The sequence below is a fragment of the Protopterus annectens genome, chromosome 3.part0 (genome assembly GCF_019279795.1).
Source record: "Protopterus annectens isolate FY-2018-M chromosome 3.part0, PAN1.0, whole genome shotgun sequence".
NCBI classification, from domain to species: domain Eukaryota; kingdom Metazoa; phylum Chordata; order Ceratodontiformes; family Protopteridae; genus Protopterus; species Protopterus annectens.
The window spans coordinates 27499724-27525786 of NC_056731.1; the positions used below are offsets into that span (position 1 = coordinate 27499724).

Below are 26063 nucleotides of genomic sequence, written 5' to 3' on the forward strand. Positions count from 1 at the left end.
GGAGAAAGCAAAACTAATCAATGCAAAAAGAGCAGCACCAAAGATATTTGAGGAGAAATACAGGCAAAGACATCCAAATATGGAAAAATTTACAATACAGAAAGTAAGAAAACAGAGAAAAAGTAGAAAAGAGAATTAGTAATTGAGAAGTTAAAGAAATCGAAACTGAGGTTATGGATTACTGCAAAGTGAAGGATTTAGTGTAGAAAATTTAACTCGGATAACACAACAGGATAGAGTAATGGACACCCAAATTAAAGAGAAACTAGAGGAGCAGGAAGCATCTAATCAATTGACATATGAAGATAGTTTGGAGCCTCCCACAGGAAACCAGTACAAAGGTTCAGTTGGAACTATACAGCAAGGGAAAGAGCAGGAAACTGTGGCAACTCTGACACAGTCTATGTCGGGAAGTGATATGCCAGTGAGTTCCCATATGAAAGAGCAAAGGATGACACAGGGTGAAACTGAAGAGAACATGGCACAGGAAGAAGCTCTGGAGCTTTCTATAGAATGCCCGCAAGAAATGGCGAACAAAGAATGTGCCCTCAATTTAGAAGGAAATGATTTAAGAGAAGAGTTGCTTGATAATGGAGATGGATAGACATATCAAGATAAATGAAAGAAATAGACTGCAGAAGGTCAATAAAACTCAAAAAGTTAGAAGTTTGATAGAATAAATGAACACAGTAATTAGGACTGCCCATAGAAATTCATGCAATATAACAGAAGTAAATAGGACACATTACTGCACAGCCAAATTAATAACAGATAAAGTCCTACCACAAGAACACAGGGTAGTAAGGGAAAGGACAGGGAGAAATTGAATGTCATCATGGAAGTATCGAATAGAGAAAACTGTAAAGCAAGTAAGACAAGAAGTGTCACAGTTAGAAGAGTATAGAAGAGGGAGCAGATAAACAAAAATATTCAGAAAGATCGATGTGATAAAAACAATGCACAGTATTATAACGGATCAGGATTATTCCTGCTCTATCGCAAATAAAAATATTAGCACGGGTAGAAAGACTTAAAAGGTACACAGATAAATATAAACAAAAAAGTACAAAATAAGCAATTTATTGATGACCCAAAAAATTTTATAGAGAACTGGGAAACAATGTGAAAGGAATTGAAAGACCACCAAAAAAAAGAAGAAATAAACACATTTTGGAGAACTATCTATGAAGATCCAGTGGAACATAACAAATGTGCTAAATGGATAGAAAAAGTAAAAGAAAGAATAAGAAGTTCAAATGTACAGGATATGAAATGATATGAAGTAACGGCTGGAGAGATTGAAACAAAGTTAAGAAAAGCCTCTAATTGTAAAACCCCATGCCCAGCTGCAGTACTTAAATTCTGGCTTAAAGTATTAAAATCTTTGCACAAAGATTTAGCCATGAGTAAGAACTGTTTATATGCGGACCCCGAACAGACACCAGCCTGGCTAACAACAGGGAAAACTATGTTCCTACTTGAGTGAACTTGCAAGCTATCCTAAAAACTATAGATCAATAATTTGCCTCCTGAAGATGTATAAACTATATGCTGGAATTGATGCCAACAGAGTTTATAGTCATTTAGAGGAAAATTCAATTATGGCAATAGAACAAAGGGGTAATAAAAGAAAGTCATATGGAACAAAGGATCATTTGTTGTTAAACAAAGTCATAGTGGAGAGCTATAAAAAGGGGAGGCATCTAAGTATGGCATGGATAGACTACAAAAGCATTTGACAGTATCCCACATTCATGCATAAAAGAGTGCTTAAAAATATCTAAGATATACTCTGCACTGATAAACTACATCACAGCAGCCGTGAAACAGTGGCAAACCACTTTGCAGTTAAACTATGATAAAGGACAAATTATTGTTCCAGGGATAAAAATCCAAAGGGGGATATTCCAGGGTGACTCTGTCACCGCTGCTCTTTTGCCTTGCCCTTAACCCATTAAGCTGTCTACTTAACAGATTAGGTCATGGCTATAATGTGGCTCCCAGAAAGCAACAAAGTGTAAAGACTTCTCATCTTCCCTTTGTCGATGATTTAAAACTGTATAGCTCATCAGATGAGGAACTGAAGGCATAACTGCAAGTAGTCAACACTTTTTCAGATGATAAAATAATGTCATTTGGTCTTGATAAATGGCAAAAGCAGTCTTTAAAGCAGCAAAACTGCAACACCAAGAAAACATCAGTTTGGGACAAGAATGTGATATAAAAGAACTTGAGCAAGAGGGAGTGCACAAATATATGGGAATTGATGAAGAATCAACAATAAAAGATGTACAAATGCGAACGAAACTCAGTAGGGAATATTTTAGAATACTTAAATTAATCCTGAAAAATATGTTGACATCTAGAAACAAAGTTCAAGCTATAAACCAATTTGCTTTTCCTGTCCTAACTTACAGTTTTGGAGTGACTGACTAGCCCCAAAATGTGTTGGATAGAATAAACAGGAAAACAAGAAGGATGCTTCGTGCTCATCAGATGATTTGTAAAAATCACTGCATACCAAGATTATATATTCCCTGTTCCGAAGGAAGTATGGGTCTTCTTTGAAACTGATTACATGCATAGTTCTACAATTGTGGAACTGCATAATATCTGCTGACTTCATAAGACCGAAACATAGTGAAAGTTTTGAAACATGAGGAGAATAAATCTAAGATGACTTCCCTTCTTAGTCTAGCCGAAGCATATCAGCGTTATGCGGGAATGGAAATCAAACCAGAAGTAAATAAAAATCAGGCAGCAACTGAATGTGCCAAAAAGTAAAAGAAAGAATATAAGGTGAAGGATCAGATGAGAAGGCAAGACATGTGGAAAATGGATAAATATTGTTGCAAGTATAGAAAACTCTTGGAACAACCTCACGCTGATCAGGATCAAATGCAGGAATGGTTAAGGAGAGGTGAATTCAAACCAAAGGATGAAAGGTTAAGGCCCAAGATAGTGAACTATGTACATGTTGGTTTACAAAGTCCATTGAACATATGGGAGAAACAGACAAATCTAGGTTTTGTAAAATAGAATTGAAAACAGTTGCACACCTTGTTACTGGTTGTGACATACTAATGGCAGAAAGACTGTATACTGAAAAGCATAATAATGTGTAAAACTGTTGTACTACAGACATTACAATATTGAAGTAGCGAAACATGAGCCACAAAGCATCATAGAAAATGATGAAGTCTATCACATGGGATCACCCGTTATCAATAGTTCAGAAGATAGATGCAAGAAAACCAGATATATGGTCCATGAAAAGAAGACAAAAGTAGCATTGATCAGTGAAATTGATAAACCCAGTGACTACAATATCTTGAGTGCAGAGAGAGACAAAGTCATAAAATATCAGGATTTGCAGACAGAAATGAAAGCAATGTGGAAGAAAGCTACCCAGACAGTTCTAAGAGTAGTAGGAGCAATAGGTCTTATAAAAAAGAATCTACAGTCGTACTTAGATATGTTACCAATACATGTAACTCCATACAAACTGCAGAAGGAGTCATTACTGGACACTTTGCAGGTGCTGTGAAGAACAGTTCTGGCTGACATCAAAGATTGAAACAATACTAATTTCTCATAGCAATGCTAATTTCATGAACTTTAATCATACTTTGACTTAGGAATTTCCATTCCTGTCACGGTATTAGAAACCCAAAAAGATCTGGAGAAATTAAAACAGACATCTCACACATCCACTTAAACAGCGTGTTTATAAAACAACACACAACCTTTCCAAGTTTAGCCCAGAAATGTTCATTACTAACCTTTCATCTATTAACTGGAACTTCCTAAAAATCCTCCCCTTAGATGATTCTGTAAATGGATTCAATGCAACCTTCCCGAATATCCTAAATAGCCTTGCACCTCCTAGAAGGAAGAGGCTGAAAAAAATAATGCAATTTTTTTATCCAAAAAAAGAGTAGAATGCTAATGGAGGACAGTGAAAAAGCATGGAAAGAATGGTAAAAATATAAAACACCACAATGTCTTGAAAACTTCAGAACACTTCAGAATTATGCTAAAAAGAAAATTAATGAGGACAAAAATATGTACTATAATAGCTTTTAGAATAATAGTAACAACTGTAAACAAATATGGACAACCATTAAAGAAATCTTGCATCCAGGGAATAAATTCAACCATAACCCCTCTCCCAATAACTTATCACGTGAAACCGCAATACAGTTCAATTCTTATTTCATAGATAGTACAGCATCTCTAACCAAGGATTCCCCAATATCTAATCCTAACTCTGCCCAGCACTGCATCCAGTTTCACCTTCAAACCTGTGCCCACATCCTGTATAAAACTGCTGTTAAACTCAAACAATGCTCCAGTTCATCTGATGACCTTTCAAGGTAATACCTTAAAATAGCAGCCAATAGCATTGCCTACCATGTTTCAATCCTTATAAATATAAGTCAGTCCTGGAATCCCATGCTCCCTCTCTCTCTAGAAAAAGTCAGACATTATCCCTCTGCAAAAAAGAGGAAATTGAACAGACTTTATTAATTTTAGACCTATACCAGTCATATCCCCCTCTCCAAAATACTTGAAAAATGTATGCAAAAACAATTACTAAACTGTCTCCTGCTGGAAGAACTCCTACCCTCCAAACAACATGGCTTCAGTCCTCCCAATAGTACTAATACTGCACTTCTAACCTATAGAGATAATGTCAATAAATCTAGAGATAATGGCAAACTAGTCTCCAACTTATCTCTAGACTTGACTAAAGCCTTTGACACAGTTTGTCACAGCAAACTTTTATTTCAGTTGTCTTCATTAGATCTCTCTCAGACCACCCTTCAGTGGTTCATAGTACCAAAATACAAAAGTAACCACCCCTTTCAGTCCATCTTGCTGTTTTAAAAATAGTAACTCTCCACTAAACCTTAACTTTTTAAACAGGTAAAACTCAAGTTACCTACTTTCATATCTAACTTCTCTAGTGCACACTGTAGAGTGCATTCTTTTCAATCTTACCTTTAAGCATCCCTGTTACTAGCACTTTCTCTAATACCTAAAAAGATCATCTCTACTTGACTCCAAGTAGACTTTTCAATATCTGTTAAACCTAGCACTTGCTCCTACAGTACTTATTACCTTGATACGGCACTCTTATAGATAGCACCCCAAAAAGGCAAACCCCCATTTCTCGGTCACTCACGTCCCCGGAATCTCTTTTAAAGTTTTTTTGTCTAGTCCTTCTAGCATGTCGAGGGATCAGTTGCTAGTGTCCTCTCCTGCTCAGCTGGTGAACCTGGGAATACTGAGGCAATGTTACAATTGCCTCATGTACACAGACAACCCTCTCCTCCTCCCACAAAACACAAATACATGCGAGAGATGCAACTATACGGCCAAACTGGAGGCTGAGCTCTCTCAACATAGGACTGGCAAGACCAGTCAGGAGGAGAAGGTTACCACACACACTATAGACCCAGTCTCACATAGTACCATCACAACCTCAAATCATACACATAAACACACAAAGACATACTTGGCTCTGATCAAAAATCTACCAAAACAGCAGAGGCCACCAAAGCAGACACCCAAACAACCACCACCTCAGAACACAACACCTGCAACACATAGACCTCACAGTCAGAGTGTCAAACAGTCACAGCCCTTAAGGCCAAACACAATGCCAGACACACTAGTCATTGGTGACTCCATAGTCAGACACACTGACGTCCCGCTCACCAGACTGAGTAAGGAGAAGGTCACAGTAAGCTGCCTGTCGGGCTAGAATCCGCCACATAACGCAGGCACTCAGGTCTCTCAACAGCAGGTACAAATATGACTCAGTCATTGTCCACGCTGGTGTAAACGACCTGAGATGTACCTCCTTGGACTACATGAAAAGAGACATTGAGGAGCTCTCTGATTATGTAGCCCAGGCAGGTATGACCCTGACCTTGAGCAGTATCCTACCTTCACCAAGAATGATGCCACAATACAGAGATAAGATGATCAGCTTTAACAATTGGCTTAAACTCTGGTGTCATTCAAAGGGGATCCAATGTCTGTCTGCCTGGGATGACATGCTGGACAAGCCACGCTGCTTCAAGGGACGGCTTGCACCTGTCACCCTGGGATTCCGGATATTGGCAAAGGCTCTTGCCACCCCATAGTGCCTTTTTAGGCAAGGCTCAAATTCTAAACCTACCACCCTAGAACACAAAAAGGAAAAAACTAAGGGTAATGCTGCTCAATGCCAGAAGTCTAAATCTCAAAATGCACGCACTCGAGGCCCTTCTCAGTATGGAGAACATTGATGTCTGTGCAGTGACAGAAACCTGGTTCAAGGCTCCTGAGAGCACCCCAGCACTATCAGGTTTTACCTCTTATCATGCGTTCCGCCCCAAAATCCGGACAATACCAAGAAAGGAGGGGTATCCATATTCATCAAAGACACCCACACCTCAAGACTGGTGGCAACGACGATGCATCGGAGACCATCCAGGTGCAATTAACCATAGGCAAGACTGCTCTGCAAATTGTAGCATGTTACAGGCCACCCTCACAAACTCAGGAACCTCACATGGCCTTCCTGAAAACACTAGAGGGATAAATGTATCACCAAACACCATCATACTAGGTGACTTCAATTACCCTAATATAGACTGGGAACACTACTCAAGCCCAAACACCCTAGCCCAAAAGTTCCTGGAATTCATAAACTCAAATGCCATGGAACAACTAGTCACCATCCCCACAAGAGGAGAAAACATACTTGATCTCATCATCACGAACATGGGAGCACAATGTTCAACACCGAAGTATACCCCTCACTGGTGAGATCAGATCACAAACTAATCTCGCTGGAGGTCCTCATCCCACCCCCACCTGAAATAAAAAGACCATAGTAAAGAACTTCTCAAGCTGACTTCACACTTCTAAAGACTAGTGTGGTCTCCTTTAAGGCCCCGAGCCGACGGAAAACAGTACTCAAGCCGCTGAATCACTTACAAATGCCTTCTACCAGCACCTGCAGGACTGCATGGATAAGGCAATCCCAAGCAAAACAAAGACTCTTTGTACCAAAGGCAAGCGTCCACTCTGGTGGACCCCAGCCATAAACAAACTCTACAACAAAAGGAGGAAGCTACTACAAGATAGAGCAAAATCCTTAAAAGGTAAGACACCCTTGATCACTATAAGTAAAAAACTAAGAGCTCTCATAAAATCATCCAAAGCAAATTTTGAGAGAAAAATAGCTAAAGACTCAAAAGACAATCATAAGGCCTTCTTTAGCTATGTTAGAAACCTGGGAGGAAACTCCCAGATATGCTCAGAACTAGTTCAAAATGATGTGAAGATTACTGATCCTACAGACATTGTCAACATACTGGCTGACGGGTTCAGTGCAAACTTCTCCCCCGCCCTCCCCCCCAAAAGGAGAGATATCTATACCAAGTGAGTGCAGCCCCCCAAACATCTCCAACGCCCAAGTGAGAACTGCTCTCTCCAAAGCAAAAACACAGCATCCATGGGACCTGATGGTGTCCCCGGCTGTGTGCTCCACGAACTCAATGAGGAATTAAACCCACAGCTAGTACAGCTGTTTAATCATAGTCTTACCTCTGGATACGTACCCAGGGAGTGGCGCACTGCAACTGTGGTCCCACTTCACAAAGGCGGTGCCTCCACCGACCCTGGAAATTACCGCCCATTAGCTTGACAAGCCTTATCTGCAAAGCCATGGAGAGGATCATAATGGACCTCATAAATAAAGACATAGGGAATTTGCAGACTTTGGATCCATCCCAGTTTGGCTTTGTCAAAGGCAGATCATGCCTTCTAAACTTGGTTGACTTTTTCGAAACAGTCACCAAAGCCATTGATGAGGGAAAGGCAGTCCATACAGCCTACCTCGATCTGGCGAAGGCCTTTGATACAATACCCCACTCGGGTATCATTGAAAAACTCATCAGCTTAAATGTTAACCCATACATCACAAGATGGGTTGCAAACTGGCTGAGTGACAGAACCCACAGGGTCAGAGTTGCTGGCGCCATGTCAGACTCAAAGCCTGTCACAGGTGGTGTACCACAGGGCTCAGTCCTGGGCCCACTCTTGTTTGGCATCTACTTTTCCGAAGTACAAGCAAACACAGGAGGGTTATGGCTGACAAAGTTTGCAGATGACTGCAAACTGGGCGCCATAGTAGAAAACACATCTGACACAGATATCCTTCAGAAGGGTCTCACAGAAACGGATAACTGGTGCCAGAGCCATGGCCTAAAGTTAAATGCCAAAAATGCATAGTCATACCCTTCGGGAAAAACAAGGTTACCCCTAGCTACCAAATAGGTGGCAATCCACTGAGTACAGAAGAAGTTATCAGGGACCTGAGGACCCAGGTTGATAGTAGTCTGTCATTCGGCACCCATGTAGCTAAAGTAGTTAGGAAGACCTTCTACATTGCCCACCTTATCATGAAGGGATTCTCATCTAGATCAAGGGAGGTCATAGTCTCCCTATACTCATCACTCATCAGACCAATGATTGAGTACAATGCCCCATTCGAATGTATCTGACCCGACACTTGCAGCAGCTGGAGAGGCCACAAAGTTCCTCACCAAAAGGATAAAGGGTCTCAAACATCTGTCCTATGCTGCCCGACTGAAAGAACTCCAGCTCTATTCAGTCGCCACCGCTTGCTCAGAGGTGACCTTTGCCTAACATACAAGGCCATGTCAAACCCAGATTTGATGAATATGCTTCACCTCAAAAATCTAGATCCGTCAGAGCCACAAGGGCGGAGACTTAAACCTCGACACGGCTATTAATAGGACGTGCTGGAGGGATAGATTCATCACCCAAAGACTCCCTATGCTGTGGAATAAAATCCCGGTATATGTGAGGCAGAGCACCTCGCTGGCCTTGTTCAAGAGAAATCTTGACCAATGGATGGGAGATCACAGATATACCCCAGGGATTACCTCAGTGTCACTGCTCAACAGAGGCACAGCAAAATAATGGGTATAGTTCCCCATACTAAAGGGGTGGCGTAAGCCACAAAACTATGGGCTAGGCTTGTAAATGCCCTCGGGCAGATAGCCTAGTATGAACCTATGAACCTATGAAAACTACCTGTTCAGTAGGTATCAGTCAGTAAAATGGCACTGCACCCTCTCTCCATGCCCTCCGATCACCATCAGTGTACCACAAGGCTCTATGCTTAGTCCACTCCTCTTTAACATTCTCACCAACACCCTCCCGAAATCCACACAACAGGCCTCCCTAATTTCAGTATGCTGATGACTCCACACTCATTTGCTTATATGACAATGTGGCACATCTCCAAAAAATTACTCAGGAAGCCATAACAGTAACTGAAACATGGGGTGTAGCTCAGAATTTATATTCAACCCTATAAAAACAAACATCTACTCCCCCCCCCCAAATCCTTCTCCCATGAAAAAACAAAAATTAAAGTCCTCTCTCATGATAATACAGCCATTGAAGTCACTTCTCATAGCAAGTTATTAGGGATGATAGTGAATGATAATCTTACATTTGATTTGCATAAACAAAATTGCTTAAGAATAACTCATCAAAAACTAAGGATGCTTTATAGAGCTTTCTTATCAATGCAACTAAAGCTACACTTGCCATTACTTATCTCCTCCCCACACCTCTTTATGGCACTTCTGCCCTTACTTTCAGACATCAAGAAACTCAAAACTTAAGCAATGCTGTAATACAGTTGCTAAATTTGCAGCAAATACCTCTTTCAGAACCAACCACTGTATAGCACTGAAAAGACTAAATTGGTTAGAACTACCCCATTGACTAACATATATAGAGCTTCTTACCACCTATGAAATTGTCCAGAATCCATCCGCTTGCCAAGCACGAAATGACATTCTACACAGCTTTGTTCCCAGTTGGGCATTACGGTCCAGTAAGCAAAACCCATACCTGTCCACAAATGTATCAAATCTGCTAGGCATTGTCTGTACTCGTACCATATTACTAAGGCCTGGAACTCCTTATGTCCATCAATCAGGTCAGTACCTTTACTCCCATCCTCCAAAATCATTCTGAAAGACTTCCTAGTTAAAAGCTGGCTCTGTTCTTGCTCAACACCAGGATAAACTATATCCCCAAATGTGATCAAATACCTATTAATACCTTACATCTCCTTACTCTCCTTTCTTCACTCACTTCCTTACCTCTATACATTTCACTCCCCTGGCTTTTTCTCTAATTATACCATAAGCCTGCTTTTCTCACACTGTGTATTTCAATTCCTGTTTGTTTTATACTAACTTACCTTAATTTCTCTATAAGTTGGCTAAAATGTATCTATTACATCATTGTCATATAACTTGTATCTGTTCTTAACCAGTGTTTTTCTATTATATCTAATTTGGTATAATTATTTAAACTGTGTTTGTTTTTTTGTATTATTTTTAAAGACTGTAAAATTGTTTTTAAAATATTTTGTAATACTTTGAAACTTTTCTCCCTGGGCCTCTGTTGAAAATAGACTCCTACCCAGTCAGACTTTCCTGGTAATCAAATGTCAATAAATAAATAAATATTTCTAGACTTGCCTAAAGCCTTCAGCACAGTTTGTCACATCAAACCTCTACTACATATATCCTCACTGTTTCTATCAGCCCACCCTTCTATGGTTCAAAAGCTACTAGTCCAATAGATATTACTCATTAAAATGGCACTCCCCCCAGTTTAGCACAAGGCTCTATCCTTGGTCCCCTCCTCTTTAATTTTCTCACCAGCACCCTCCACAGACCCACCCAATGGGCCTCCCTAATACAGTACACAGATGAATCCATACTCATATGCACATCAGACAAACTGGTACATGTTCTGAAAATTACTCAGGAAGCTTTAACGGCCACTGAAACATGGCTTTGTATCTCACAGCTCATGCTCACCCCCCAAAAAAAAATAGTTCCCCCCAAATTACTCTCTCATGAAAAAAAAAACAAGTCATTGTCATATAAGTTGTACCTATCCTTAACCAATGTTTTCATGTCATGTCTAATTTGGTAGAATTGTTTAAACTGTAGCTGTATTTGTGTTATTTTTGAAGATTATAAAATTATTGTTCTTAAAATGTTTTTGTAATACTTTGGAGCTTTTGTCCCTGGGCCACCTCTGAAAATGGGCACCTACAAAGTCAGACTTTCCCATTAATCAAATAGAAACACAGTATGTCTGCAATACTGTTTGCTTCCTGTTTAGGCCTGCTATATCTAGTCTCAGGTTTGCTGGGGCTTATTAGATTTAGAAATGTACTGCTTTACAAACCTATTTTTGTGTGGGACAGTGTTTCTTCTTGGTAGGGACAAAGTATTTATGCTAATTCTATGAAATTTACCTGCCCTTTCTTCTATCAGAGCAGTTCTAGCTTCTATAACATACTGACAGGATTTATGTTATGTAAGTATGCCTTCTGCTCACACTGTGACTACTTAGCTGCCATTTTTATATACTGGGCAATTTTTAATTTTAATATTAATGGACATGGACATTCTTATTAACTTAGCAATTATTTTTTTATGAGAAATGTACTACTTGTGTGCACAGTGTGAGAACTTGTGTTATTTACTCCTGTCAGACTACATTTACTTCAGAAGTATGCTGACATGTTTAGTATACTGCTTGTGTATTTATGGAGTATATGCACTGCTTATGTACACAGTGTGACAATTTCTTGCCATTGTTCTATATCAGCCTAATTTTTTATTTAAAAGTTTGCTGACAGGATTTAAATGTACTGGTTGTGCATTATGTGATGTGTGTGTTGAGTGTGCACAGGGTGACATTTCACCTGCTGTTATTTCTGTCAGATAAAATTTTTACTTCTAAAGGTATCTGGCATTATTTGTGGTATGACTCATAAATTTACGAGGTATGTACTGGTTGTGTTTATGATGTGAGAACTTACCTGTCATTCCTACTGTCAGATGGAGTTTTAATGTACTGCTTCTGCATTTACAGGCTACTTGTGTTTAGTATGAACACAGTAACTAATTCTCTAGAGTTATGCCTGTCAGGCAACAATTTTAACTGTATGGACTTCTGGCGTAATTTGCTGTATGATTCAAGTATTTATGGGGTATGCACTGTTTGTGTCCACTTGATGACAACTTACCTGTCTTACTGTTGCCGTAAACTGATTTAAAAGGGATTCAGACTCACTGAACATGTGCTGTGAGTATTCATGAAGTGATGTGTTACCTGCAGTTTATTTCGGTCACAGTAATTTTAATGTTAAAGAGTTACTAACAAGATTTTAGTGTACTGCTTGTTCATCATAGTATTTGGAGAATTTATTTTTTGGGGGTAAGTGTAAGTGTGCTGCTTCTATAATCTTTAGACAGCGAACCTTTCTACTAATGCACCTCAGAAATCCCTAATCATCCTTCTTGGTCACAGCAAGAATACTTACCCCACTCTTGCTGATCCAAATTCTGCACTTCCTGGAAAGAAAACATTACATCTGATGTTGTAAATCTTTATTCATTCCTTACTGTTAGGACTTTGGTTCTGTCCTTGGAACCGACACGGCCGTTACCAAGCTCGCTCCAGCCTTCCTGCCAACATTACCCTGGATACCACCTTATCTCAATTTAAAATATCTCTCAAGGAGTATTTCAAGTCTCAGTGGATATGTTCCTGCTCCAAGCCTGACTAAATCTTTATGCATAAAAGTGTATCTATCCTACATCTGTAAGTGGTACTCAAATATCTTTGTTAAGACAGTTTAGAAGATTGTTCGACTGTACAAAGTTAATTGTACTATAAAATGTGGTATATTTCCATAAATTTAACTAGACTGTAAAATGTATTATATTTGTATTATGTTATGATTGCTCCTGTTATGCATGACATTGTAATGATTGTATATGTACACCTTTGGAGATTTTCTCCCCAGGCCTCCGCTGAAAATGGACATGTATCCAGTCGGACTATCCCAGTCAACAAATATAAAATAAAATTAAATAAATAAATAAAAACTCTCTGCTAAGATGTACCCATAATGCCCCTCTCATAGTCTCTCCAGATCTCGTTTGCCGCGTTCCTTGTCAGACGTGCCAAGCCTTCTCTCTCAAGCTAAATGTAGAGTTTTTTGTGATAATTTCTATCAGTACCTTTTTTTAGTCAGTTTTCACTAAATTTCATCTTTTCGTCTGTAAACTCATACTTTTTCTATATCCTACCCTCTACCTTTGGTAGTTCCTATTATACCATCGTTGGTACTGTCCCTCTCCCCTACCTTTGGTAGGCCCTTTCCTACCACTTGTGGTATTTCTAAGTACCATTGTTGGTACTCCTCACTTTTTCTATCTGCTTATTGAAAAACCCTCTTCTCTCTAATCTTACTGTTGCTGTTTTTGGTTGTTTGTCTTGTCGCTTAGGACTAGTGTGGTTTTTCATTATATCTGAAAAAGCTAAATTGGGAATTAAACAGAGTGAAAAGTGCGGGCGTAAGATAACCAACACAGACGGTCACGCTTGGTGCGTTTATTGTTTGGGCGTTGACCACATCAATGGTTCGTGTGATATTTGTTCCAGCTTCGGCGACCGGACTTTAGCCGAGTGTAAGAACAAGCTGATTTTGAAGGGTATGATGAAAACTCCCTTCTCGGAGGCTCTTTCTCGGACGGAGGTCTCACCACATCAAAAGACTAAGAAACATAAAGAGAAATGGAGTAACTCGGTTCCTACATCTCCGTCATCCTTGGAACCAAGTCGACACCATGCTTCTCCTGCGCCTTCTGTGCAGACAACCTCGGCACCAGGCTCTATGTCTTTCCCCTCGGTGCCACCCTTAATTTTGACTACAACCACTGTACCGGCTTCGGCACCATCCTCGGTGCTGACCTTGTCTTGACACGGGCTCCGACTACTGTAACTGCATCGGCACCATCCCTGACCATGGTGCCAACGTCTTATACAGCTCCGCAGACATTGACATCGTCGGTTCTGAAGGTCAAACACCTTCCCAGAACATATTCTCCCACTTATGACCCCTTTTTGAGACACCAGTTTAGTCCTTTTCTCGAGAGACCTGATTCTCCTTCGGCAGCCTCCTTCAGATCCACCTGGAGTCTTTCAGAACAAGATGTAGTGAGGGTCGTGGACCAGCTTTTAGCAGCTAGTGGATTGCCCACCCCTGCTAGTTCTTCCTTCCCTCTTGGAACGGAAGCTTTCACAGCATATTCACCTCTATATCCTCCTCCGGTCTCTTCCCAGGCCCCAGAGACTTCTGTACTAATGACCCCCTGTGCATTCTGTCTCGGCTCCGACAGCGGAGGTCCCACTGCTGGCACCGATTACTCTTAACGCTACGGCTCCATTGGAACTGGCGCACTCTTGGAGCAGTGATTGGGCAGTCGGCACCATGGCTCCCAGTTCAGCGCCTATTTTTTTGCTGGCGCTGTCTACGACCACGGCTCCCCCGGCAGCTACCGGTCCTCTCAGAGCTCCTCACCTGTAGGCGGGCTCCTCAGGTCGGGGTGTGACCCTGGTTCCGAGGTTGTCCTCCTTGGTTCCGGACTCCCGTCCCTCCTCGAGCGGGCCTGCTTTTCAAGTGATGGAGAGGGTCCTTGCCTCAACAAGCTCGCAGTTGGCACCACTGGCATCGACACCAGAACCCCCCTCTAGCATGCAGCTGTCCCAACCCCCTACTCTGGAATCACGAGAATGGGAGCCGCAAGACCTTCGATTGAAGGGAACCCTTTCTCCGGAGTCCTCCTCAGAAGATCCCACTGGGGAGCCACCGTGGAAGAAACAGTGCAAGAGAAAGCACCTTGATTCCCCTGAGGAATCCATCATTGAGGACACCGATTGTGATGAGGGAGAAGGATCCCTACGGTCTCCCCTGGAGGACATCTCATTTGGAGACATTCTTGAGATCCTCAAGCAGAGGGGAGACTGGAAGTCCTCTAACCTTTCGGAGAAATCGGTGTTCTTGCAGGCCTTCCGTGCTTGGCCATCTACTTCCTGGGTGACCCCACCTGTGGATGAGCTTGTTAAACTGATCGTGCAGTGTGCCTGGAAGGCCCCGGACAACATAGAACCTGTCCCCCCGGAGGCCAGGCAAAATTTTATCCACCCCTGAAGACCAGCCCCCATTGGTCCAAGCAGTTAGTAGTTGATTCCATGGTCGTGGCGGCAGCCAGAAAGAGGAAACTGGCAGAAGATAGTTCCAATGTTCATCCCCCGAACAGGGAGTCTCTGGCTATGAACAGACTGGGGAAGCGGACCTACGCTTCAGCGACCTTTGCCATCCAGTCGCTGAACTATCTGGCACACTTTACTCACCTCCAAAGAGACCTAATCTCAGAAATGTCTGCCTCTTTGGTGGGGATAGTGTCTGACGAGGTGTGTAACACTGTTGCCTCTCAGCTGACTACCCGGGAATCTATCTCAAACTCCTCGGTGTGCTTGATCTCTCACACCACCGAGGGGGCAGCTCGAAAAGCCACATCAGGCATCGTCATGAGACAGCATGCTTGGATGCGTTTGTGTGATTTCATGGACCCCTTTAAATCTTCCTTTGTCAAAGTGCCTGTTGATAAATCTTCCCTTTTTGGTCCCAAAGTAAGAGACACACTATCACATACTGAGAAAGACCTTGTTTGGTGTGGGCATACGTTTTTCCATCCCCCAGAGATCCTATTCCAGGAAACAAATGGGAGGAAAATTGTGGTTCAAGAAGTCCCAAGGATCTTTTCATGACGCTCGTGGTGAGCAGTTCCCCCTGGGACAGAGGGGGCAACTCATCCAGAAGATGCTCCTTTCGAGGCAGAGGGGGTCCGCGCAAACAGGGCATGAGAGATTCCTTCTCCGGCCGACCCTACCAGCGCTCCTGAACAGCGGCCCGATTGCTTTCCTCTGGAAGCAGTCGGGGGTCGATTTTCCCTGCACCTACAGACCTGGCAACTCATAACAATGGATGCATGGATGCAGAGAATAATATCCAGAGGCTATCATATCCCATTCGATCTTACTCCCAGACCCGTCAAACAAATCCCCGATGTTCCACCCAGTCAGAGGGAGGTAGCAGCCTTAGAAATCGAAAAGCTGCTAAGAAAAAGAGTCATCCAGCCAATCCCACCAGACCAGAGAGGATCCGGGTTTTACTCGAGGTTCTTTTTAGTGCCAAAAAAGACAGGGGACTGGAGACCAATCCTGGATCTCAGCTTACTTAACAAATTCATAAAACCTCAAAAATTCTGGATGGTCATGGTACAGTCCATCCTCCCCTTTCTAGGGAAGGATAACTGGATGTGCTCTATAGACCTCCAAAATGTGTATTACCACATAAAGATGGACAAATGCTCCCAGAGATTTCTCCAATTCCGGCTGGGATCCAATCACTACCAGTTCAGGGTACTGCCCTTTGGTCTCTTGACAGCCCCCAGAGTGTTCACCAAATGTATGGCAGTCGTAGTAGCTCATCTCCGACTACAAGGATTCCAGGTGTTTCCATATTTAGACAATTGGCTCCTTACCGCCACGTCCTGGAATCTTCTCATTCACAGCCTCTCTTACACTCAAGGCATTGCTCTTTGCTTAGATATCACGATCAACATGGAAAAATCTCAAATGTCCCCAACAGATGCATTGGAATTTATTGAAGTGATCTTCGACACAGCATCCTGTCAAGCTTCCCTTTCTTCTCACAGGCTCTCAAAAATAAGAAGCCAGATTCAAGTCGTCCTCCCACAGACATTTGTACCAGCACACCTTGTACTACAGCTATTGGGATCTGTGGCAGCAACCATTACCTTAGTTCCACTGGCGAGGTTGCACATGAGACTAGTACAATGGCTCTTTTCATCACAATGGTCGATCTTAATCCATCCACTCGACCACATGATACGCCTTACAAACCTTTGCAAGAAAGAAATGCTTTGGTGGATGAAGCCAGAATCAAATCTTTGTTGTCGACCATTCTGCCTTCCCCAGCCCAGGACCACAGTGACCACGGACGCTTCCCTGCTAGGGTGGGGGGGGGGGGCATTTCCAGGGAAAGACATTCCAAGGCACCTGGTCCCCCATGGAGGCCAATTTGCACATAAATAGCCTGGAATTGTGGGCAGTTCTCTTAGTGTTGCAAGCTTTCCACATATCCCTTCCTTCCGGGACCGTTGCAATTCAGTCGGACAACATGTCATTCATCTGGTATATCAATAAACAAGGCAGAACCAGGTCTTACCCCCTGTGTCGGGAGGTCATGAGAATTTGGCACTAGGGGATGGCTTCCAACCGCTTTCTTATAGCAATGCACATTCCCGGGAGTTCCAACCTTATTGCGGACAATCTGAGCAGGAACATTCTGATGCATCATGAGTGGTCCCTCAGTCCTATAATAGCGGATCAGATCTTCCGCCATTGGGGCAGGCCTTGCTTCCCCCCTAACCAACAAATGCAGAAGGTACTTTGCCCTAATTTCCCCTCCGGGGGAGTCACCAAAGGATGCTCTGATGCACGATTAGCCCCCTGGTCTGCTGTATGCCTTTTCCCCATTTCCCCTCATCCCGAAATTCCTCCAGAAAGCTCAAAGGTTAGAAGCAAAGGGATCCTCATTGCCCCTTATTGGCCCTGTCAAGTCTGGTTCCCTTTCCTATGGCCTCATATGATTTACAGCCCGTGGATCCTGGATCAATCCCAAGGTCTGCTCTCTCACCCTCGGGAACTGATTCACCCCAATCTCCACAGCCTCAAGCTCACAGCTTGGTTTCTCCACTTCCAATGATTGCCAGGCTACCTGATATTTCATCTCCTGTTTGTGAGATTCTTCTGGCTTCACACAAACCTTCCACCAGGAAAATTTATTCTAGTAGGTGGGCTAGGTTCTTTACATGGGCCAAAGATCATGGCATAGACCCATTCTACATGCCTATTCAGAAGATCCTACAATACCTGACTACCCTATTACATGCAGGAGCTTCAGCATCGACAATTACTGTGCATTTAGCGGCTATCTCAAATTTTCACAGTGGATTCAATAATTCTTCTGTTATGTCACACCGACTGTGCAAAACCTTCTTGAAAGGAGTATTACATGTTAAACCTCCTGTCAAGCCTCCTATAGAGCCTTGGGACTTGACATTGGTGCTTTAGTCATTAACAAGCCCTCCTTTTGAACCTTCTAATTCATGTGATATGAAATGTTTGTCTTGGAAGACTCTACTTCTAGTTGCCCTTACCTCAGCGAGAAGAGTATCTCGAGTTGCAGGCCTTGAGTGTCAAGAGACCTTACTTTATTTTTCATAGGGAAAGAGTGTCCCTACGTACTGATACTTCCTTTTTGCCCAAGGTCATTTCTGAGTTTTCAATTAACCAATCTGTTGACCTGCCGGTCTTCTTTCCTCACCATTCAAATAGAGGGGAATATCTTTTGCATACCCTCGATGTTCATAGGCAACTTTGTTTCTGCTTGGACAGAACTAAATCTTTCAGGAAAATGGATCAATTGTTTGTGGCCTTTGCAGGACCCAGATTGGGTAGGCCTATCTCCAAAATTACTTTATCTTCTTGGCTTAAAAACACCTTTACTGTCATCTACCATCAGAACAAAGTGTCTCTACCTTCCAGAATAAAGGCTAATTCGACTAGATCGATCGCTTCTTCAGTAGCCTTTCATTCCAGAGCCTCTATGGATGAAATCTGCACAGCAGCCACTTGGGCAAGACCCCATACCTTTATCACTCATTACAAATTGGATTTGGCCTCCAGGGGATGAGCATCTTTTGGTTCTGTGGTGCTCAGCAATATCCTTCCTTAGGGCCACTGAGGACTCAAGTAGCTGGGGACTCTGTCCTAACAGTAAGGTATGAATAAAGATTTACAACATCAGATGAAGTTATGTCTTACCATAATGTTCCATCTGTGTTGTAGATCTTTATTCTTTCATTACTTCCCGCCCCCCCTTCCCCCTGCCTGGACTCCTGGTGGACTTTAGGATTTTCTTAGTTAAGGTACTTGCTCAGACAGAGCCCCCTACTGTCTCTTTTGTTATTTCTACACTATAGGGGTGGGCAAACTCGATCTGAAGAGAATATGAGGGGCATCATGGGTAGGTCTTAGCTGAGAGTTTTTGGCTGGCATGAGCTTAGTAACGGCCGTGATGGTTCCATCCCCTAACAGTAATGAATGAATAAAGATCTATAACACAGATTGAATGTTATGGTAAGACATAACTTCTTTTTAGGTCAGAGTCCCTGGTTTCTACTCAGGCTAAATCTATGCTTCAGCTGATAGTGGGTGTACTTGCATTGACCATTTGTTGCTCTTCAGATCGTTCACTTACTTTATCAGTTTTGTCTGGTGTAGCCCTTACGGTCATCATAAACCGAAGATGTTCATCATATTGATCACTGCTGCAATAGCCTTAGCTATATGGGTTATATCTGCCAAGGAAGTAATAGCTGGCCAGCTTCCAAAGCTTCAGGGCACCTTTCATGTGCCCAAACTGTCTGGCAGCTCGAGCTGACTGACCAAAAGACAAGTTAGGGCGCCAAACCGTTCAGAGCTTTCCTGTCAACAGAGAAAAGGAGACTGAGCCCTGAAAAGACAATGCTATGAAGAACAAAAATAAATAAATAAATAACCAAACCTTGGCATAAACATGGGAGGATGGAGGGGGGATGCGGCTGGTTCATCAGTGATCATGCAAACATGTACTGTCATGGTAAGTTTACTTACACAACTGTATTATGTTCATCATATTAATCATTGCTGCGGTAGCCTTGGCTATATGGGTAGATCATCCTATCTAGCTACATTTGAGAGGTGGAAAGAGAAGAGTATAGGAGCCCATGGAGAATGGTTCTTGCCAGTTCTAGAGAAGGAATCAAGCTTATGGTGCTTTCTAAAAGCATGTACAGCGAACAAAGTTACAACTTCTAGAATACTTCTAGAATCCTGCCCTTTCCAAAAAGCCATACAGGAAACCAAGGCCCTGGTAGAGTGTCTTGACCCCAACTGGAATAGTTTTATTGTGGTGAGTATAACAGAAGGTAATAGCCTTAGACAACCGTTTGGAAATAGTCTGTTTTGAGACATGTTGTCCCTTCTTTTTACCTTCACTAAAAATGAAGAATTGATTCAAAAGATCTGACAGATTTAGTTCTCTCAAGATAATAACTGAGACATCTGTGGACATCCAAGATATGAACTATCCTTTTTTCATCATTTTTGGGTTCAGGAAAGAAAATAGGGAGATGGATAGTTTGACTTAAAGTAAACTCTGATACCACTTTAGGCATAAAAGAAGAGTTCTGTCCCCATGGAAAATGGTAAAGTTGCAAGGCTTGTACTATTTTTCAAACAGACCAGAGCACATAACTTCTTTAAATAGTTGTACAACATCACAGTGTTATGGTACAGCAACAAGTTAGGGGAGATAAGGCTATACCCTTATTCAAGCTATGAGCACTTCGGAGTTAGCTGTTCAGCATTCTTTAACCCTCCAAGCACCTTACTTTTCATCAGAGCAAAACAAAGTGGCAGACTGGCTGAGCAGAACCAGGCCAGACCCTCACAAAGGGTCACAAAGGGATGCACTGCAATTTGCCTACAGGTCAAACCGCTGCACAGCAGAAGCCATCTCTTTAACACTTCATGAAACCTTGACTCACTTGTGAAATACAGGATTTTATTCCTTGACTTGAGTTCTGCCTCTAACAACAGGCATGCCAGAAGCCATTCTGCTCTTTCAACCAATTAACTGAATATTCTCTTAACTAATCCAGTAAATGACATACTCTCATGTTCATTTATTCTAAGATCACCACAACTAGTAGCATACTTTAGTGCAATATCCAAATCTTCATCTGTCCTGAAACTTGAATGTGCAATACTCTATGCAATATTTTTGCTTCACAGGTACCCATTAATGTGAAAATTCAAGTTCATGCCTAAATGGCACATTTTTATACATGTAATGTCTGTAAGTGTCTGTCCTAGTATTACTAAGCAGTAATTGCATGTATCTATGTATCTTGCACTGGGAATGAACCAGCATAAGTTCATTTAGTTGCACTATGTGCACATCTAAATGACAATAAAGTTTGCTTTGACTTTGACAAAGATATTTGATATAAGAAGGTCTTCCAGGTATTGATCCATGTATTGGAAGCATCTCAAATAGATTTGTCATCCTCCTTTTAAAACAGGCAATTCATGAGTTTTTATTCCCTTTCTAGGGAATCTGCTTTATGCACCCACCCTTTCCACATATATTGAGGGTATTTCTGATTATTCAGGACTCTCCAAAAAAAGTTTTGTGGTGAACCCCTTTTGGCCCAGGCAGTATTGGTTCTTCCTTTTATGGAAATGGCTAAGGGCAGCTACCATATGTTTTGATCCATATTCTTCCTCCTCCCAGGTTGAATAAGCTTTGGTGTTCTACCCATAGGCTACTGCAGCAGTGAGAATGGTGAACCTAGTACAGTTATGCAAGTTCCATTTAGTCATAACAGTGCCCATAACAGCAGATGTTCAAATTCCTTCCTGCTGCAGTAGCTGCTCCTATCCACCATCTCCGGTGGTGTATTGAGATATTGATCTGAAGTAGTTTACTTTATTTGGTCTTCAACCTGTGGGATACGGATCGTTATTAGATCTGAGCCTGCAACTTTACTAGCATCAGCTCCGAGTTCCAAACTCCTCCCCTTACCCATAATACACCTCCACTACCTTCCATCCCCAGATCTCGTTTGCAGTGAATTGCTTCAGCATCATGTCTCTTGAGCTCCAACTAATCAAGTGGGTAAAATCTTCATGAGTAGCTTTTTCAAAAAACATTTTGTCAGTTAGTGTTAGTGTAGGTCCCCTTTCTCCTCCCCTCGCTTGGTGCGTCGTGTAAGTGCTTTAGAAGAGTTAGAGTAATTAGTACTGTTGTGTAGATTATAGCTCCCCCCCCCTCAGTGTTTTTCTGTATACGAGTGTGGTGAGTGTGTGTGTGTCTGTGTGTGTGTTAGAAAGTAATTGCCGGTTTTTATTAGGCTTTCTTTCTAATAAATAATATGGCTGAAAAGCTTGTTTTCAAGCGTTGCATAGAGTGTGGCCATAAGTTATCCCCAACGGATGGCCACACTCTGTGTGTTTTGTACTTGGGCATGGCAATTCTCAGTGTGGACTGCAACATATGTGCGGGCTTCAACCCCCGCGTCATAAAAGAGAGAAAGGCCGTTTGCCCTCAAAGACCTTCTTCCTCCTTCAGACTCTGTTTCCTCATATCCGGCTTCGGTCACAGCAGCTACTGTGGCCGCCTCTCCCTCCTCTCTTCCTCTGGCTTCTCCTCCCTCCCAGGCTGGGACTCAACCTCCTGTATCAAAGCCTGTGGTAGCAGAGGAGAAAAGAGGTAGAGAGAGGGAGAGAGAGTCGAAGACGAGGGAAAAGAGAAAGAGGTCTTCAGACCTCGCTTCTATCAAGACACCACGTACCCGTGACTCCCCATACCTTTGATCTCCGAGATTATCTCTGGAGCCGGAGGGGACACGTCCAGCTTCTTGGACCTCAGTGCCCCGACCCACCAGGTCAGAGTCCGTGGCCTCATCACGGTCCACCCGGTCCCTGTCTGACATGGATCTGGATAAAATGATGAGGCGTTTTATCCGTACACAGATCCAGATGGGGATCTTGCCAGCCCCCCCCCCCCTCCCTCAGGAGGGGGAACTCACTTCCCTTTTTCCAACCTATATCTCCTTCTCCGATCCTACCTTTGGGTTCGGAGTACTCTGATCTGAGGTTGGCTTTGGTCAGGGGGTCGGCGCCGACGGTACCTGCTTCCTGGACACAGACAGCTGCCTGGAGCATTTTGGATCCGACCAGCTCAGATCCGAGCCGCTCTGAGCCAGAGCTTGGGTGTCGGATCCAATGGAGTGGAACCTTTTTCATCGGCTCTGACTTTGTCGGGCCAGGCTCCCTCCCTCGGAGCTCCATACACCTTGGGCCTGGCTCCGATTATCTCGTCGGACCCGGGGAGACCAGCCTTCTTATTGGCTTTTCAGGAGGTTCGCTCTCCTTCAACATTTGACGTGGTAGAAAGGGTTCTCTCCACTGGATCGAGACCCCTGACCTCCCCCTCGGATACCTCCCAGACCCCCTCGGCTCTGTCTACAGTCCCCATCGTTTTACCAGAGGGACGGCCGGTGCTCGAAGAGCCCCAGATGGTTCCCCCCGAGGAGCAAGTGGCTTGCGAGCTCTCCCTCGGAGAGCCCCACCGGAGAGGTACATCGCAAGCATACATTCAAGAGGAAGCATTTGGACTCCCCCAAGTCCCTCACTGAGGACACAGACTTAGATGATGGAGAGTGTTCCCCTAGGTCACCTCCCAAGGATGTCTCCTTTGGAGACATCATGGAGATCCTGGGCCAACGGGGAGGTTGGTCTGCCCCCAAACCTTCTTCTGATGAGTCTGTGTTCCTGGAGGCTTTCAGCACAGGCCCATCTACTTCCTGGATGTCCCCTCCCATGGGTCCTTTGGTGGATCTGGTCACCTCACGGGCATGGAAGGAACCGGACACCATGGAACCTATCCCACAAAACCTGACAAGATCCTAAGCCCCCCCATAGACAGGCCAGCTTGGAATAAGGGCTCCCCCATAGACGCCATGGTGGTACCAGCACCCACTAAGAAGGAACTTGCTCAGGAGAGTTCCTCAGTCCACCCTCCTGACGGAGAGTCGCGGATGATGGACCACCTAGGGAAGTGGGTGTACACTTCAGCTACCGTTTCGATTAGGGTGCTAAAACTACTTGGCCCATGTTACTAGATTCCAATATGACCTGGTAAAGGAGCTGGAAGAGTCTCCCCCCAAGTCCATGTCGCAGGAGGACAAGGCTTTGTTCTCTGCGAGGATGGGCACTTTAAAAGCAGTATCTAACACGTTCATGCGACTCCTCTCTCATGCTACGGAAGGAGCGGCTATGGCGGCTGGGTCCAGCATGTCCATGAGGCACAACGCCTGGCTCAGGTTGTGTCAATTTTCTGAACCCTTCAAGGCGTCTTTTGCCAATGCCCCTTATGACGGCTCTACACTCTTTGGTAAGACCGTCAAGTAGACATTAGTCCAGAGTGAGAAGGACAGGAAGACACTGTCTGCCATCGGGATCCACTTCTCTAATCTTCAAAGATCTTTTTCTCAGAAACAGAGGGCAAAAGAAGATGCGGTTCCGGAAGTCACAGTATTCCCAGGACACTCAAAGCTCTTCTTCCCCCAGAGGAAGAGGGGGGCAGAATGGACATTGGCCCAGGGGCAGAGGGGTTCCTAGGAACTTTGAGTTTCGAGAACCTTACTCGGACATACCCGGGCAGCAACCCTGAGGGGTTGGCCGACTGCTATACTCTGGAGGCAGTCGGGGGACGATTGTCCTTGCACCTAGCGGCATGGGAGGCCATAACAGTGGACCACTAGGTGCTTCAAATCATATCCAGAGGTCACTCTATCCCCTTCGTGGGTTCCCCCAAATCTCCCAGACACCTCCCAGATGTACCACCCACGCAAAGGGAGGCAGCAGCACAGGAAATTTCGAAGCTGCTAGGAAAACAAGTCATCAAAATCATCCACCCATATCAGTCCGGATCGGGCTTCTACTCCAGGTTCTTTTTGGTGCCAAAGAAAACGGAGAACTTAAGGCCCATTCTGGACCTCTCTACCCTGAACCTGTCAGTTGCCAAAGAAAAGTTCCGGATGGTCACATTACAGTCCATCATGCTGTACCTGCAAGAGAGCGACTGGATGTGCTCGTTAGACCTCCAGGATGCTTACTATCACATAAAAATGCACAGAAGCTCCAGGAGGTTCCTTCACTTCCGGCTAGAAGTCAATCATTACCAATTTCGGGCCCTACCCTTTGGTCTCACCACAGCCCCCAGGGTGTTTACCAAAGTGATGGCAGTGGTAGCGGCTCACCTGAGGCCTCAGGGGATTCAGGTGTATCCGTACCTGGACGATTGGCTCCTCACTGCTCCCGCCAGGCGTCTACTCTCCCAAACCAGGGGTTATTTCCTGACCCTTGCCCTGCATTTGGGGATCACAATCAACGCATCCAAATCTCTCCTAGATCCTGTACAGGTGATAGACTACATTGGTGTCAGGATAGATACTCTTCAGTGCAAAATATTCCTGACCTTGGAGAGAGTTCAAAACCTGAGTTTGCATGTCTCCCTGATCTATCGTTCTCATCTTCCAGTGGCAGAATCGGTGTTCAGGGCGTTAGCCTCGATGGCGGCGATCATAACTCTTCTCCCTTGTGCTCAGTTTCACATGAGAATTCTACAGTGGACTCTAGCTGTACAATGGTCCCTGTTGGAACTGCCATTGACATATCCAATTCAACTCAGTCGAGTCTGTCTGTTGTCCCTCATATGGTGGATGAGCTCTCCGGACATTTTGGAGGGATGACCTTTTGTTCCAGCCCCGGCCCAAACCACAGTGACCACAGATGCCTTCCAACTCGGGTGGGGGGGCATTGTTCGGGCAGGACAGTCCAATGCCTGTGGTCCCCCATAGAGACCAGCTTGCATATAAATGTCCTAGAGATGAGGGTGGTCCTTCTAGCATTGCAGGCCCTTCATGCCTTTCTTCCTCTGGGGACGATTGCTATTCAGTCGGACAACATGTCAATGGTCTGGTATATCAACAAACATGGAGGGACCAGATCAGCTTGCATATAAATGTCCTAGAGATGAGGGCGGTCCTTCTAGCATTGCAGGCCCTTCATGCCTTTCTTCCTCTGGGGACGATTGCTATTCAGTCGGACAACATGTCAGTGGTCTGGTATATCAACAAACATGGAGGGACCAGATCTTACCCCCTTTGTTTCAAGGCCATGAGAGTGTGGGAATGGGCAATCTCCACCGGTCACTTTCTCATCGCAACGCACATTCCAGGACAGTCCAACATCCTAGTGGACAGGCTAAGTCAGACCATTTTGATACCTTACGAGTGGTCTCTGAATCTGTCAGTAGCGGAATGGATCTTCAACGAGTGGGGTCCACCTTGCTGCGATCTCTTCGCATCTCCTTCCAACGT

The 26063-nt window shown here is 43.8% G+C and overlaps 1 protein-coding gene across 3 annotated transcripts in view; it reads left to right on the forward strand.

Annotated features, from left to right (window-relative positions):
- Positions 1 to 26063, forward strand: part of CCHR3.PART0H10orf67 (chromosome chr3.part0 C10orf67 homolog) — a 2394588-nt gene that overhangs the window by 1997763 nt on the left and 370762 nt on the right. The window lies entirely within an intron of this gene.